Here is an 18,504-nt window from a genome sequence, read left to right on the forward strand (position 1 = left end):
CCCTTTTCCTTTTTTTGTGAGTGTATATGTGTATGCTTCTGGGTGAGATTTTGTCTGTATAGCTTTGCTTTCACCATCAGTCCTAGGGTTAGGTCCGTCCATTTTTTTTTTTTTTTTTTTTTTTTACTTAAAAAAAATTTTTTTTTCCTAATATATGCTTTCTTAATAATTTTTTCCGTATTTTCTATTTTTAGAAATTAAAAAAATTTTTTAATAAGTTTTTTCATATTTTTTATTTTAAAAAATTAAAATTTTTTTTTAATAAATTTTTTTTAAAAAATCTTTTTCTTATTTTTTACTATAAAAAAATTAATAAATCTATTTTTAAAAATTAAAAAAAAATTTTTTTCTGAATACATTTACTCTTAATAATTTTTTTTCTTATTTTTTATTATAATAGCTTTATTTTATTTTATTTTATCCTCTTTTTATCTTTCTATTTTTTTCTCCCTTATATTCTGAGCTGTGTGGATGAAAGGCTCTTGGTGCTCCAGCCAGGCATCAGGGCTGTGCCTCTGAGGTGGGAGAGCCAACCTCAGGACACTGGTCCACATGAGACCTACCAGCTCCACGTAACACCAAACGGCAAAAATCTCTCAGAGGTCTCCATCTCAACATCAAGACACAGCTTCACTCAACGACCAGCAAGCTACAGGGCTGGACACCCTATGCCAAACAACTAGCAAGACAGGAACACAGCCCCATCCATTAGCAGGGAGGCTGCCTAAAATCATAAGGCCACAGACACCCCAAAACACACCACCAGACGTGGACGAGCCCACCAGAAAGACAAGATTCAACCTCATCCACCAGAACACAGGCAATAGTCCCCTCCACCAGGAAGCCTACACAACCCACTGAACCAACCTTACCCACTGGGGACAGATACCAAAAACAACGGGAACTACGAACCTGCAGCCTGTGAAAAGGAGACCCCAAACACAGTAAGATAAGCAAAATGAGACGACAGAAAAACACACAGCAGATGAAGGAGCAGGGTCAAAACACACCAGACCTAACAAATGAAGAGGAAATAGGTAGTCTACCTGAAAAAGAATTCAGAATAATGATAGTAAGGATGATCCAAAATCTTGGAAATAGAATAGACAAAATGCAAGAAACATTTAACAAGGACGTAGAAGAACTAAAGAGGAACCAAGCAACGATGAAAAACACAATAAATGAAATTAAAAATACTCTAGATGGGATCAATAGCAGAATAACTGAGGCAGAAGAAAGGATAAGTGACCTGGAAGATAAAATGGTGGAAATAACTACTGCAGAGCAGGATAAAGAAAAAAGAATGAAAAGAACTGAGGACAGTCTCAGAGACCTCTGGGACAACATTAAACGCACCAACATTCGAATTATAGGGGTCCCAGAAGAAGAAGAGAAAAAGAAAGGGACTGAGAAAATATTTGAAGAGATTATAGTTGAAAACTTCCCTAATATGGGAAAGGAAATAGTTAATCAAGTCCAGGAAGCACAGAGAGTCCCATACAGGATAAACCCAAGGAGAAACACGCCAAGACACATATTAATCAAACTGTCAAAAATTAAATATAAAGAAAACATATTAAAAGCAGCAAGGGAAAAACAACAAATAACACACAAGGGAATCCCCATAAGGTTAACATCTGATCTTTCAGCAGAAACTCTGCAAGCCAGAAGGGAGTGGCAGGATATACTTAAAGTGATGAAGGAGAAAAACCTACAACCAAGGTTACTCTACCCAGCAAGGATCTCATTCAGATTTGATGGAGAAATTAAAACCTTTACAGACAAGCAAAAGCTGAGAGAGTTCAGCACCACCAAACCAGCTTTACAACAAATGCTAAAGGAACTTCTCTAGGCAAGAAACACAAGAGAAGGAAAACACCTACAATAACAAACCCAAAACATTTAAGAAAATGGGAATGGGAACATACATATCGATAATTACCTTGAATGTAAATGGATTAAATGCTCCCACCAAAAGACACAGACTGGTTGAATGGATACAAAAACAAGACCCATATATATGCTGTCTACAAGAGACCCACTTCAGACCTAGAGACACATACAGACTGAAAGTGAGGGGATGGAAAAAGATATTCCATGCAAATGGAAATCAAAAGAAAGCTGGAGTAGCAATTCTCATATCAGACAAAATAGACTTTAAAATAAAGAATATTATAAGAGACAAAGAAGGACACTATATAATGATCAAGGGATCGATCCAAGAGGAAGGTATAACAATTGTAAATATTTATGCACCCAACATAGGAGCACCTCAATACATAAGGCAAATACTAACAGCCCTAAAAGGGGAAATTGACAGCAACACAATCATAGTAGGGGACTTTAACACCCCACTTTCATCAATGGACAGATCATCCAAAATGAAAATAAATAAGGAAACACAAGCTTTAAATGATACATTAAACAAGATGGACTTAATTGATATTTATAGGACATTCCACCCAAAAACAACAGAATACACATTTTTCTCAAGTGCGCATGGAACATTCTCCAGGATAGATCATATCTTGGGTCACAAATCAAGCCTTGGTAAATTTAAGAAAATTGAAATCGTATCAAGTATCTTTTCCGACCACAACGCTATGAGACTAGATATCAATTACAAGAAAAGATCTGTAAAAAATACAAACACATGGAGGCTACACAATACACTACTTAATAATGAAGTGATCACTGAAGAAATCAAAGGGGAAATCAAAAAATACCTAGAAACAAATGACAATGGAGATACGACGACCCAAAACCTATGGGACGCAGCAAAAGCAGTGCTAAGAGGGAAGTTTATAGCAATACAAGCCTACCTCAAGAAACAGGAAACATCTCGAATAAACAACCTAACCTTGCACCTAAAGCAATTAGAGAAAGAAGAACAAAAATATCCCAAAGCTAGCAGAAGGAAAGAAATCATAAAGATCAGGTCAGAAATAAATGAAAAAGAAATGAAGGAAACAATAGCAAAAATCAATAAAACTAAAAGCTGGTTCTTTGAGAAGATAAACAAAATTGATAAACCATTAGCCAGACTCATCAAGAGAAAAAGGGAGAAGACTCAAATCAATAGAATTAGAAATGAAAAAGGAGAAGTAACCACTGACACTGCAGAAATACAAAAGATCATGAGAGATTACTACAAGCAACTCTACGCCGATAAAATGGACAACCTGGAAGAAATGGACAGATTCTTAGAAATGCACAAACTGCCGAGACTGAACCAGGAAGAAATAGAAAATATGAACAGACCAATCACAAGCACTGAAATTGAAACTGTGATTAAAAACCTTCCAACAAACAAAAGCCCAGGACCAGATGGCTTCACAGGTGAATTCTATCAAACATTTAGAGAAGAGCTAACACCTATCCTTCTCAAACTCTTCCAAAATATTGCAGAGGGAGGAACACTCCCAAACTCATTCTACGAGGCCACCATCACCCTGATACCAAAACCAGACAAAGATGTCACAAAGAAAGAAAACTACAGGCCAATATCACTGATGAACATAGATGCAAAAATCCTCAACAAAATACTCGCAAACAGAATCCAACAGCACATTAAAAGGATCATACACCATGATCAAGTGGGGTTTATCCCAGGAATGCAAGGATTCTTCAATATACGTAAATCAATCAATGTGATACACCATATTAACAAATTGAAGGAGAAAAACCATATGATCATCTCAATAGATGCAGAGAAAGCTTTCGACAAAATTCAACACCCATTTATGATAAAAGTCCTGCAGAAAGTAGGCATAGAGGGAACTTTCCTCAACATAATAAAGGCCATATATGACAAACCCACAGCCAACATTGTCCTCAATGGTGAAAAACTGAAACCATTTCCACTAAGATCAGGAACAAGACAAGGTTGCCCACTCTCACCACTATTATTCAACATAGTTTTGGAAGTGTTAGCCACAGCAATCAGAGAAGACAAAGAAATAAAAGGAATCCAAATCGGAAAAGAAGAAGTAAAGCTGTCACTGTTTGCAGATGACATGATACTATACATAGAGAATCCTAAAGATGCTACCAGAAAACTCCTAGAGCTAATCAATGAATTTGGTAAAGTAGCAGGCTACAAAATTAATGCACAGAAATCTCTTGCATTTCTATACACTAATGACGAAAAATCTGAAAGTGAAATTAAGAAAACACTCCCGTTTACCATTGCAACAAAAAGAATAAAATATCTAGGAATAAACCTACCTAAGGAGACAAAAGACCTGTATGCAGAAAATTATAAGACACTGATGAAAGAAATTAAAGATGATACAAATAGATGGAAAGATATACCATGTTCCTGGATTGGAAGAATCAACATTGTGAAAATGACTCTACTACCCAAAGCAATCTACAGATTCAATGCAATCCCTATCAAACTACCACTGGCATTTTTCACAGAACTAGAACAAAAAATTTCACAATTTGTATGGAAACACAAAAGACCCCGAATAGCCAAAGCAATCTTGAGAACGAAAAATGGAGCTGGGGGAATCAGGCTCCCTGACTTCAGACTATATTACAAAGCTACAGTAATCAAGACAGTTTGGTACTGGCACAAAAACAGAAATATTGATCAATGGAACAGGATAGAAAGCCCAGAGATAAACCCACGCACATATGGTCACCTTATCTTTGATAGAGGAGGCAAGCATATACGGTGGAGAAAAGACAGCCTCTTCAATAAGTGGTGCTGGGAAAATTGGACAGATACATGTAAAAGTATGAAATTAGAACACTCCCTGACACCATGCACAAAAATAAACTCAAAATGGATTAAAGACCTAAGTGTAAGACCAGACACTATCAAACTCTTAGAGGAAAACATAGGCAGAACATTCTATGACATACATCACAGCAAGATTCTTTTTGACCCAGCTCCCAGAGAAATGGAAATAAGAACACAAATAAACAAATGGGACCTAATGAAACTTAAAAGCTTTTGCACAGCAAAGGAAACCATAAACAAGACCAAAAGACAACCATCAGAATGGGAGAAAATATTTGCAAATGAAGCAACTGACAAAGGATTAATCTCCAAGATTTACAAGCAGCTCATGCAGCTCAATAACAAAAAAACGAACAACCCAATCCAAAAATGGGCAGAAGACCTAAATAGACATTTCTCCAAAGAAGATATACAGATGGCCAACAGACACATGAAAGAATGCTCAACATCATTAATCATTAGAGAAATGCAAATCAAAACTACAATGAGATATCATCTCACACCGGTCAGAATGGCCATCATCAAAAAATCTAGAAACAATAAATGCTGGAGAGGGTGTGGAGGAAAGGGAACTCTCTTGCACTGTTGGTGGGAATGTAAATTGATACAGCCACTATGGAGAACAGTATGGAGGTTCTTTAAAAAGCTACAAATAGAACTACCATACGATCCAGCAATCCCACTACTGGGCATATACCCTGAGAAAACCATAGGTCAAAAAGACTCTTGTACCAAAATGTTCATTGCAGCTCTATTTACAATAGCCAGGACATGGAAGCAACCTAAATGTCCATCGACAGATGAATGGATAAAGAAGATGTGGCACATATATACAATGGAATATTACTCAGCCATAAAAAGAAATGAAATGGAGGTATTTGTAATGAGGTGGATGGAGTTAGAGTCTGTCATACAGAGTGAAGTAAGTCAGAAAGAGAAAAACAAATACAGTATGCTAACACATATATACGGAATCTAAGGGAAAAAAAAGCCATGAAGAACCTCGTGGCAAGACGGGAATAAAGACACAGACCTACTAGAGAATGGACTTGAGGATATGGGGAGGGGGTGGGGTGAGATGTGACAGGGTGAGAGAGTGTCATGGACATATATACACTACCAAATGTAAAATAGGTAGCTAGTGGGAAGCAGCCGCATAGCACAGGGAGATCAGCTCGGTGCTTTGTGACCACCTAGAGGGGTGGGATGGGGAGGGTGGGAGGGAGGGAGATGCAAGAGGGAAGAGATATGGGAACATATTGTATATGTATAACTGATTCACTTTGTTATAAAGCAGAAGCTAACACACCATTGTAAGGCAATTATACTTCAATAAAGATGTTTAAAAAAAAAAAAAAAAAAAAAAAACTGAAAAGCAGAGAGAACAAAGATGGAAAAAAACAGAACAGAATATCCAAGGACTTTGGGACAACTGCAAAAGACGTATCATACACATAATGGGAAAACCAAAAAAAGAAAGAAAGAAAAGAAGTATTTGAAACAGTAATAACTGAGAATTTTTCCAAATTAATGTCATACACCAAACCACAGATCCAAGAAGCTCAGAGAACAATAAGCATGATAAATGCCAAAAACTCCTACACCTATGCATATCATTTTCCATTACAGAAAATCAGAGACAAAGAAAAAAATCCTGAAAGAAGCCAGAGGAAGAAAACACCTTATCTGTAAAGGAACAATTACAACCAACTTCTCAGAGAGCATGCAAGCAAGAAGGCAGTGGAGTGAAATATTTAAAGTGTTGAGAGAAACAAAACAAAAACAAACACCAACCTAGAATTCTGTACCCTGGGAAGTTATCCTTCAAAAGTGAAAGAGAGGGCTTCCCTGGTGGCGCAATAGTTGAGAATCTGCCTGCCAATGCAGGGGACACGGATTCGAGCCCTGGTCTGGGAAGATCCCACATGCCGCGGAGCAACTAGGCCCGTGAGCCACAACCACTGAGCCTGCGCATCTGGAGCCTGTGCTCCGCAACAAGAGGGGCTGCGATAGTGAGAGGCCCACGCACTGCGATAAAGAGTGGCCCCAGCTTGCCACAACTAGAGGAAGCCCTCGCACAGAAACGAAGACCCAACACAGCCATAAATAAATAAATAAATAAATAAAGGAGTTCCTTAAAAAAAAAAAAAAAGTGAAAGAGAAATAAAGACTTTCTCAAACAAACAAAAATTGAGGGAATTTGTTGCCAAAAGACTTGCCTTATAAGAAATGTTAAAAGAAGTTCTTTAGATAGAAGGAAATAACATAAAGCACAAGTGTGAATCTACATAAAGAAATAGAATATTGAAAAAGGAATAAGTGAAGATAAAAATTTTTTAAATGCCAATCATCCTCTAATAGGGCTTCTTAAAACACACTTCAATCAGTCTCACTCAAAAAAGCTATAGACTATCAACGGGGGTTGATAGAAACTGTAATATCCTCTGCATAATGTTTGCACTTGGTATGATAATCTCGATAAAGCCATTTACATAGAGGAAAGGGAAATAGTAAATCATTATGGAAATTCTGCTCTGTTATTAGGAAACAATCAGAAACAGCCCCCCAAGGCTCAAATTCACTTTAAGACAAAAACAAATACTCTACACTTACTCAGGGTATCATAATAATTTTCTCAACTATGATAGGCTCTACTTTCTCTAGTGTATTTTCTATTACAGTTTCCTGAAGATAAATATATGTTGAATAACCAGCAAAAATTAAGTCAAAGGATTTGTCCAAGAGCCCATAGACTACCAAGAAAGCTACAGGGCAATAAAGCCCAGGAGTTTAGAGACAAAGCCGTGAGAGAAAGGGCTGGGCCATATGTAATGGGGAAAAGTCATTGTCATTGTGTTAAACAGTGGTAATTGGGGCTTCTGCCTGTAAGAAATTCATCATCTGATTTTTTTCTCCTAAAGAGCTCAGACGAAAAGTCTGTAGGTAAAGGGGAAGAGGTGTGTTGGAGGAGGGAGACTCCAATTTTCATCCAGAAGCTCCTAGCCTGGAATAGCTTCCATGAAACCCTGTCAATGTTGGTAGTGAATAAATGTTCCACTCTACCACTGGTGACTTACTGGAAAGAAAGGCAGGTCCAAGAGTGTTCTGAGGAACATCTATCTCAGCCCATTCACTCAGATTATAAGGGTCCTAAAATGTAGAACTCAGTTCTGCCGAGTGTCCTTCATATAACACAAGCTGGTCTAGCTCCTGTGGGCAGGTGGTTTTTCAATCCAGGAATCCAGGGCATTTTATAATAAAAGATAATCTGTGGCTGGCAGAAAGGAAAGTGGTATCATGAAATTTTTGCTTCCTTATGCTGAGGAGAACCTGAACCTGGAGTGTGATATGTTGAAATGGACAGGGTCCACACCAGAAGGCCACGTCGGGGTTCCAAGGTATCCACATCTGGTGTTTGGTTGAGCAGAGAATCTCTTTAAATTTTGAAAATTGGGCACTTCAAATCAATGGAAGATTTTTTTCTTAATTATTTTTGTATCATTGAAAATTCATAATTTCAAACAGAAAAAATGTTTACAAAAACTCATTGATTAGATATAAAAATGAAATAGAAGACTACTTCTATCTTCTATCCTACATAGCACCTAGTTGATTTGCTTTGTCATTTTTAGGTCTCTCTCTCACTACATTTTCTAGGGCCATTGTCATAAGCTCAAGTGGCTGCAGCTTTAATAGGGTCCTGGTCAGTACCTGGCCTGGATCTCCTGCAGACACTCAAATATTTGTCCATGCACTTCACTGTATAGTTCTCCATGCTTCATTTCAGCTGACCCATGAATTTTAAAGATAAAGCAATTTTGTTTCAATCTGGTTTTTTGTTTAGTGATTTAGGAATTAAAAAAAGATGACTAAGCTGAATAGAAAAGTCTCCTCAAAACATATATATTTCACAAAACTCCTAAATCTATGTCATGTCTTTCTTACTTTTTCTTCAAGTCCATTAATATTAATTGATGCTTAATTTTGCTTCTTATTCCACAATGATGGAAATGCACCCATCAGTGCTGAATTGGAAATTGTTTTAACAAAGGTATATATATATATATATATATATATATATATATAGTAAGTCCCCTACATACGAACGAGTTCCATTCCAAGAAAGCGTTCGTAAGTCCAACAAATTTAGCCTAGGCACGCAACTAACACAATCTGCTATATAGTACTGTACTGTAATAGGTTTATAATACTTTTCACACAAATAATACATAAAAAACAAACAAAAGATAAAGAAAACATTTTTGAAAAGTACAGTAGTACAGTACAACAGCTGGCATACAGGGGCTGGCATCGAGTGAACAGGCAAGAAGAGTTACTGACTGGAGGAGGGAGAGGAGGTGGGAGATGGTAGAGCTGAAGGATCGTCAGCAATAGGAGACGGAGGGCAAGCTGCAATTTCACTCATGCCTGATGTTGATGGAACGCACGTTCACATCTTTGAAAGTTCACAACCTGAAGGTTTGTATGTAGGGGACTTACTATATTTAAAACAGAGGCCATTCAGAATGTGAGGCACAATGAATACAGCAAGAACTGGCGGAATAATGCAGAGGAAAAATACCACATTCAGATGGATGCCACAAACTAGCCCCAATCAATTTTATTCTTACAAATCACTAAACCAAACCTACCTTAAAATGTGTCCCTCTTCATCCTTGCTCACACCATAACTTGTATCTGGAAGGACTAGTTCTTTTTTTAATCTAAATTTTACTCATCCTTCAGGTTCTACTCAAATCCTACCTTTCTATGAGGGTGTCTCCAAGAACCTCTCCAACAGCAGTATCATTCCTAACCAGGACAGGAGTAGAACAGGAGAAATGGGGCACTGTGTTCCCACAAGGGTTGACTATTTTTTCACATGCCTCTATTTTGAACCTGCCCAGGGTCCAAGGCAACTGAGTATTTGTTCACCATCAACTGATTATTCCACTTTCTCTTCCATACAATGAATCCAGTCCTTCCTCATCTTTCCAGAAAATAATACCTACATTGTTCTCGGTAATATTTCTGTATGATTTGTCTCACCAATAATGCCTGAACTTCATGAGCAGTCAGGCTTAATTCTTGGGCTTTTGAATATGTATTGTTCTCTTCTGAATAGGTCAGTGCTAGGAACCCAATGTATCTTCCATAAATACCCATGTACTTTATTTTGATTTTAAGTTTCCCCAAAATTTTCTTTTGTACTTCTGTTTGTAAAACATGAGGCAAAATGTATATGATCCTCTTTTGGATTAGATATAATCAGCTACAACGTTCGTTACACAGATTTTGACGCAGCCCAATTGCTGGGAACAGTGAACTGCACAATCAAATTCATGCATGGCCTGTTAATGGTCAGCCTATATGTTCTGAAGGTCAATAATTGCAGTAGTGATCCACTGTTGGTGGGCTTTTCTTTTTCCTGGTCAGAGCAACTAAAATCCTCCCATCAGCACAGAGCCTCATAAAAAAAGGAATCAATGACAAAAGGAAAGGAGAGGCAGAGAACAGACACACACGCGCACGTGCACACACACGCACTGTTGACGCCACGCACTGAAGTATTGTATCGGTGTGCCCTCTCAGGCTCACCACTCAACAACAGAGAGCCACCCTCTCTGGACTTAATCTTCTGTTCTACAACTTCATGCAGGTAATATTCTTCCATCTACTTAAGGAAATGAAAATAATATCTCCATTAGGAAAAATGACCTCATTGACAAAATAAATGCCAATGTATTTGCCTAATTATGTATCGTGAGGTCTCACATGTAGCTTGCATTTATGTGTATAATTAAAACTGGTTGATTAATATCCCAGCATGCCCTTTGATCTTCCTGCGTAAAAAGGTAAAGCTGAAGAAAGACTTCACATTCCTCTACCCCAAGAAAAATCAAGAAAAAGTTGAGCTATGGAGTATGATATCTTCATTACTATTAAGAAAACCTTAGATGTTTGCTTTTCTGGTTTTATCATTTTCAAACGTTGTGCATATTTTAGTAAGATAAAAGATTTCAATTCAATTTAGATCATGTCTATTTAGCACTTGTCCAGCACTCTCCTGGGAATAATATGTAGCACCAAGAAGACATGTTTCCTGCCATGAAGAGAAAATTGAATTAATAAAATCAGTAGCTTAGTAATTTGCCAGTTTGAAGTATCAATGTATATTTTCAGTATTTTAAACGCAAGAGATATAATTGCTATTTTTCTTTTGGAAGTGCAGAGATATCCCTCAAACTCCCTTGCTACTTCCCCTTTTTCTGAGCTGAGTCTTAGAACATCTAAAATGTGCTAAAATGTCACAACTGATTCTGGAACTAAGAAGTGTCACTATCTGGATGCTTTCCCTGGTCATGGGTGAGATTTTACTCAGTAACCTGACAGTATGGGGAAGAGCTGAGCTCCATTCCAATTTGTCCAGAGGTGACTGGGCATTTTAAGGGAAGAATGAGGGAGCGGGGAGGGGGAGTAAGCAGGGGCTCAAGTACAGTCAGGGAGGTTAAAAAAAATCACAAAAGGTAAGTAAGTAAATCGGGTTTGTCAGTGAAAGTGATTGGGCCAACTGTGTCTGCTAGATGGCAGTTACCAAAGTTAGGATTTTATCCTCCCCAGAGACAGGGAGGCAGAGTCCCTATACTTCCTAATGATTACATTTTGAAGGAATGGCTTTCAGGTCCTTGAAAAAGACCTTTCTGGTTTGTAGGAGATGGAGATACCTATGAATATACCTCAAAGGAACAGAGGAAGATTTATAATTGTAAAATTTTCTTAGTAAATGCTCTAAGAAAAGGGACTCAGGGGGCTTCCCTGGTGGCGCAGTGGTTGAGAATCTGCCTGCCAATGCAGGGGACACGGGTTCAAGCCCTGGTCTGGGAAGATCCCACATGCCGCGGAGCAGCTGGGCCCGTGAGCCACAACTACTGAGCCTGCGCGTCTGGAGCCTGTGCTCCGCAACGGGAGAGGCCGCGATAGTGAGAGGCCCGCGCACCACGATGAAGAGCGGCCCCCGCTTGCCACAACTGGAGAAAGCCCTCGCACAGAAACGAAGACCCAACACAGCCATAAATAAATAAATAAATAAATAAATAAATAAATAAATAAATAAAATTTAAAAAAAAAAAAAAAGAAAAGAAAAGGGACTCAGGGACCTATCGTCCAGTGTTGGCTAGAAAAAGTGGTAAGGTCTTTTGAAAGTCTTGAGCTTTATCAGACAGGTACTAAAAAGGATTGTCCCAGGGCTGTGGCCTTGGGCTGCCAGAAGTCATGCTAGGGTTGGTGACACCTCTTGGTACAGGGTTTGCAAGGAGTTGTTATGTTGAGAGTTCTTTTTCAGTTCTCTGGCAGCACACACTGGGGCTCTTGGCCGATCTCAGGACTTACCTCATCCAGGAAAAGAGAGACCCGGAAGGCATCATAACCTGTTGCTACCTCCCACCCTTCTTCAGGAATTGCCCTGGGAGAAGCAGTCACAGCAACCCACGCCCGGTGTGGAGGGCTATCTTCCTGCATCAACACAAGTCCAGCTCTTCCTGGGAAGGCAGGGCCTGGTGCCCTTTCAGAGGCTCAAGTGCCCTCAGGATCCCAGCAGGAAAATGCAAGTTGGCACTATACCTGATCTCAGAGAGAGAGCAGTGAGTGGTCCTGAAGAGAGATCTTAGTTCCCTGCCCAGGAACTGAGCCTGGGTAACCTGGACAAAAACCAGGAATCCTAGCCACTAGACCACCGGGGGCTAGAGGCTAGAAGCCAAGTGGCCCTAGCTCTTTTCCCCATTTGAAAGCAAAAATGTTTCAAGGAGGCAAAAACTATAAAAACAGTCGCAAAGGTTATTATTAGAGACACAACATAACATGTGCGAGAGCACACAGAGAAACGCTTTGTTTATTTAAGACAGAGCAAGGCAGAGATACACCCCCAGAGAGGAGTGGGAGTGTCCTGAATGAGGAGCACAGAAAAGAGGTGATTTAAATCACTTATATAGGACAGTCCTTCCGGCTCTTTGTTTATCTTTGGCCAATTATCTTGTTTCTTTTTTCACACCTGACTGGTCCTAGGACCCTCTCCAACATGTGTGTGCAACTTTTTGCTAAGATGGATCCCACCACAGAGGCCTGTGAGGGTATATCCACACATATTATGGGATGGCACCCCCTCCCTTTTTGACCCTCAAGGAGCCTTCCTGCACATGTGCAGACAGGGAAGTTTTCCTTGACCTTAGGAGTGGTCATCTTATCTCTTTACTTCAGCAGTGCTCAGCTTCTGCCAGTAGCTTTGTCCTTGGAGTGTCTGGGTGAGAACAAAGCTTCAGTTTTACTCCACTTGACAAACACCAGCTGTCCAGCCCAGGGACCCATCTATCTCCTACCTCATACCCAATTCTGCTCTTGCATCACTTCTGCGTGTTTCCTGGGTTTTGATTTTCCAATCAAGCAGTCTTTTTCCGGGAGCATTTTTCCAGCTCTATTTGACTCTTCCCATAGGAATTACACACTCAGAGCACAGTATGTTACCAACAGCAAATGGAATAAGCCTAAGGGGAAGGTCCCACTGGGGTCATTGCTGTCTACTGGGAAAATGCTATCACTAGACCATTATGGCTCCAGGAAAGTGGCACTAAATCAGAGTGTTGGCTGGCTTCTAATATCAACCTTTATCCCTTATTTGTGCAATGACTCCTGCTTAAACTAAGCATTCTGTTCCCAGCATATGGCAGATTTTCTAGAGAATGTGCTCTGCGTATTACCAAATTAGTTTACTTTGCTGATATCCTTTAAGGTTCTGTTAGACACCTGTAAATGACAAGTCTTTTAATATGTGAAAATTTTTTCCAGGGAAATTCTAATCAACCATGAGAAAAAGGGATAAAAGGTGTTAGATTACAAAATTACAAGCATTAGGTAGGAAAGCTGCTATGATTCTGGCAGTGTTAATATTTGCTCAATGCATATACTTACGTGTAAGCCTAGATGACCCAATTTTCCTTCACTATGTGTATCATTTTACTCTCCATATGTGTTCTAGCCACTTAAGTCAATTTGAATGTACTTACCCAATTAAAATATAAACTTTCTCTGTTTAAGCGAGGAAATAAAGAGTCAGAAAAGAAAAAAAGAGAATTCACCCATTCAATGCAAAAGATAGAATCAATGAGAAGAAAAAGAAGTCACCTCTTAAGGAAACCTAAAGAAGTTAAATGTTTGAGCAGATCAAGTAGCAGACTTATTTATTAGATTCTCTCTTTTATTCTCCTTACTCAAGAGGATAAATACAATGCAAAATAGAAGGACATAGTCCAAGTACTTAAACAAAATGGGAAACATATTGCTGGTTGAGCAAAGTGACTTGGCCTCAAGCCAGTAAGAAGCAGACTCTCTAAGCAGAATCTGTGCTAAGAGATAGTTCACCATCCAGGATAACCCAATTAGCACTGAGCATAAAAAAAAAAAAAAAAAAATGTTGACAAGATCAAAATCATCCATTGCTTACATTTAGAGAATTACACTGAGGCCTTAATTGTCTTCTGAGATACTCATGGTATTGTATATATTCTCCTTTCTAGAGAGATAAGCCACGTGTACTTTTCTATGTATACTATGCCAGTAATTGAATTTTGCCTTAATTTGAAAGCATTGCAGCTTTAAAGGATCAAGTGCAATTTGTTAGGTTCAAACCCCTTTCTTCAGATGAAATTGTATGTAGACACATGTTATAGAAAACAGATGAAAGCAGTTCTGCTCTGCCCCATACAGTCTCACCTTCCTCCATAATCTCCCTGCAGGCTCCAGGGCACATAGATAGAAAAGGCACTTCACCAGGAGTCATGAGACCTAAATTCTAGCTCAGGTCTGGTCGCTGCCCAGCTCAGTAACCTGCACCAGTCATGATCTCTGGGTGCCTCCGTTGCCAAGTGAGTAGAGAAAGGTCACAAATTTCCTTTTGACCTCTGAAGTTCAATTTCCTTTTCAGTTTTTTCGTAATTTCTTAAAGTAGCTGAATAGTTTTTTCATTCTCCTGAAAGTGTGAGAAGCACAAAACATTGTGTGTATATTTCTAATCAAATGCTAATATTTTTAAGTGGCCAACATCTAGTGTAGAAAAAATTGCAAAAAAATTTTTTCAAATAATAGACTTTTATTTAAATTAGCAAAGCTTGTTTTTTCAAATAAAGTACAGTTTAATTCTAAAACTCTGAGACAGTTTTAAAGCATTAAACCAGAAGATGTAATATTCAAACTGTCAAGAATCTTTCTCAAGGCTCTAAATATTACTTCTGTGGTAAATGAAAGCACTAGTAGATTTTTTTTTTAAATTACCTCAGCAAAAAGGGAAAAGGAATAACCACACCTGCCTTTCATTCCCCAGGCCCTTGTTTCCATCCTTCCTCATGGCAATTCTAATGTTTTTAGGTAGGGACTTGGGGCAGCTTGTGGTAGCATATGCAGATTTTATTTATACTGTGGCTCATGAGAAAGTGACAGATACAGAAATGAATGGAGCCAATACTGAGATTTTGGAGTTTCAGGTGTCATTTGAGATGTCACTTATCCATTACCCATTCAGGAAACATTAAGTCATTGAGGTGTTTTTGTGCTCGAGGCACAGTTCTACGTGCACAGACAGATCCATATAGGATGTGGTCCATGCACTTAATGTATTATTTAGACCAAAGGTAGACTCTGAGATTTAGTATGGGAATTTTGAATAATACTAAATAGTACATACAAAATATAGTAACACTTGGATGCATGAAGTACTATGAAAACAAAGCCATATTCTAGAAGGGTAAGGAGGAAATTAGTTAAGGGCAAAAGGCTATGCATTTAGAATTGTAGATTACTCTTTTTAAAAGCTTGAACATTCACAGCTAAAAGCTCTAGTGACTATTGATGAAATCTTACTGAGCCAAGAAGAGTGATCAGATCATGATACAGGTCTAATTACTGGTATGGAGGGGAAGGAAAAAGGATTGGATAGGAAGAATCCAGGACTGCAACCCAGTTCTGAGAACGTTTCTGAAAGGGAAGCCTTGAGCCGAAGCTGTTAGAAGAGTCCTGTGTCTCGTGGGAGTGGACCTGCATCTGTAGCCTGCAGTGCTCAGTCAATGGCTAGAAGCAGTCTGCAATCTCAGGATTGTGTTCTGAGGACGGTAGCTGGAGCCGTCAGTCAGTGTTCCAACCTATAACAGAAGACTTGAGCGGTGCATTTCCGTAGCTGACAAACAGGCCAAGTATGTGGGCTATATTGAAAATGAAGGAATGTCATGGGGAAGGGGTCGTTGAACTGTGGATAAATATTTGGATCACTTGTCATGATAAATGACACGTCTTTGTATTATTTTCAGGAAAAACTATTAGCAAACCCCAGGTGGTGAAGAATCTCTCCAAATGCAGAGAAACTTTCTGTGGAGGCTTCCAGCTTAATTCGAGGGTCCTCCGCAGATACAACCTCCTGAACTGGTGCAGACACTTAGATGATAAAAAAACCACACACATAATTATGTTATCTTCAGGCAAGCATCTAAAATTTTACAGTGCAGCTGTTTAAAGATTTAAGCACTTACTTTACATCCAGAATTAGGAGGGTGGTAATACATTTAGCAATAAACATAATGAACATCACATGTAATCTAGTGATCCCCAATCTACACTTCAACACTGAACATCATTATTATCACGTTTTTTTTTCCCCCAACATTAATTCTTCAATGATGGTAAAAATGTCAACTCTAATTTAATTTAGAGTCTCTTATGAAATAAAAATAATGAAATATAGCTAAATTGAATGTACCCCAGTTGTATTGAAAACAAAGTAATCTTTCTGAAGCACCGTGGGCTCAATAGCCAGTAACAGAAGTAATATTAGAGCAAAACTGGCTGAATATCCCAGTGGTCACAGACCTGAAGACTGTGGGTTGATAATGCTGGGAGCACAGAGTAGAAAGAAGTATAAAATGCTCTAAAGCAGGGCCCCTTAACTGGGGCTCCATAAACACTGTGGTGCAGGGGACAGGACAGCAAACTGGACGTAGCAGTGCCCACCTCTGCCACCTGACTGCTGTGTGACTGGAAAAGCCATTCACTGTCTCTGGTCCTAACTGACTGTCTTTCAGGTTGTCAGGAAAAGGGAATACAGATTTTTGGACTGATTTCTTGTTCAGAGCTTACCTTAATATTAGTGAGGTTTTTTTTTTGTTTGTTTCTAGAGCAGGGCTTAGGAGCAGCTCTGGAACCAGATGGTGTGGGCTTATACCCCAACTCTGCCTCTCTAACCTCTCATTTGTGGAGTGAACAAGATATTAGCTCTTACATATGGGTTGACAACGAAATAAATGTATTAGTTTTCTTTTGCTGCCATAACTGATTAGCACAAATTTAATACAGCTTAAAACAGCACTATTTGTTTTCTCACTGTTTCTTCTGTAGGTCAGAGGTCCAAGCACAGTACAGCTCTACTGAATCCTCTGCTTAGGGTGTCGCAAGTCCAAAGCAAGGTGTGGGCAAGGCTGTTCCTTTCTGGAGGGAAGAATCTACTACCAAACAGATTTAGGATAGTGTCAGAATTCAGTTACTTCTCTTTCCACATGTACTTTACATGCTTCCAATCTCCTTGACTTCCTCTTCTGCCTTTTCTCTCTGCTTTTAAGGGCTCACATGATTATACTGGGACAACCTAAATAATCCAGGACCACCTATCTAGCAACAGGTTAGTAACCTTTGCCAAAAATTCTTCTTGGTTTTTATTTGTTTCAGTTTGGTGCCTGTTTTTTGTATTTTCTAAAGGAGAGAGTTTGTTCTATATGGCACATTTCTTTTCTCGCTATGTAAATGATATACATGAGAAACAATACCATTTTCACCTTTTCTTCTTCAGTTCTGTTTTCTTCTCTATGCTTTTACGCATAAGTGCTACATGCCAAGGCCCTGTAGATCTAGCCCTCTCTCTCACGCCTCCTGGGGAGACAGACATGTAAATAAGTAAATCAAGGCCATCTTCTAAGGCTAGGGCAGAGACACCTACAGAGTGTGGAAGGAGCACAGATGAGGATGTCCAGCTGTTGTTAGACAGTGGGGCAGTTGGATACACAGCATTAGGTTAGTGCTATCAGGGAAGTGAAGGAGGAAGGCATCCCAGACGGCATGGGAAGCATACAGGCATACTGTCCTCAAGGTTCATCCAGGTTGTTGCAATTGGCAGGATTTCCTTCTTTTTAACTTTGAGCAATATCCCATTGTATGTATATACCACATTTTCTTTATCCATTATCTGTTGATGGACATTTAGACTGTTTCCATATCTTGACTATTGTGAATAATGCTGCAATGAACATGGGGTGCAGATATCTTTTCAAGATCCTGGTTTCAATTCTTTGGGTATGTACCCAGAGGGAGGATTACTGGATCATGCGGTAGTTCTATTTTTAATTTCTTAAAGGAAATTCTATATCTATGCTGTTCCTTTGTTTCTCCTTTCTTTCTTTCTTTTGGAATCTGTGAATTTTTAGTAGTCTATTTTTACTTACCCATTCATTTTTTTTTTTTTTTTTTTTGGTGGCAATGAATGTTTTTAATGAACCTGAATTAGCTGATACAAAAGCATATTTCAAGAGCATCAGAAACTTAAAGATAGTTGAAAAGGCGAAAACCAACAATTTTACTTCAAGACACCCAAGTACACCTTGCATACAAAAAAATATAGAAAAAGTTTACCTGGCGGTCACTGCTTGAATCTTGAAGTCTAATTCCAGATT

Source organism: Balaenoptera ricei, chromosome 6 (assembly GCF_028023285.1).
Source record: "Balaenoptera ricei isolate mBalRic1 chromosome 6, mBalRic1.hap2, whole genome shotgun sequence".
Classification (NCBI taxonomy): Eukaryota; Metazoa; Chordata; class Mammalia; order Artiodactyla; family Balaenopteridae; genus Balaenoptera; species Balaenoptera ricei.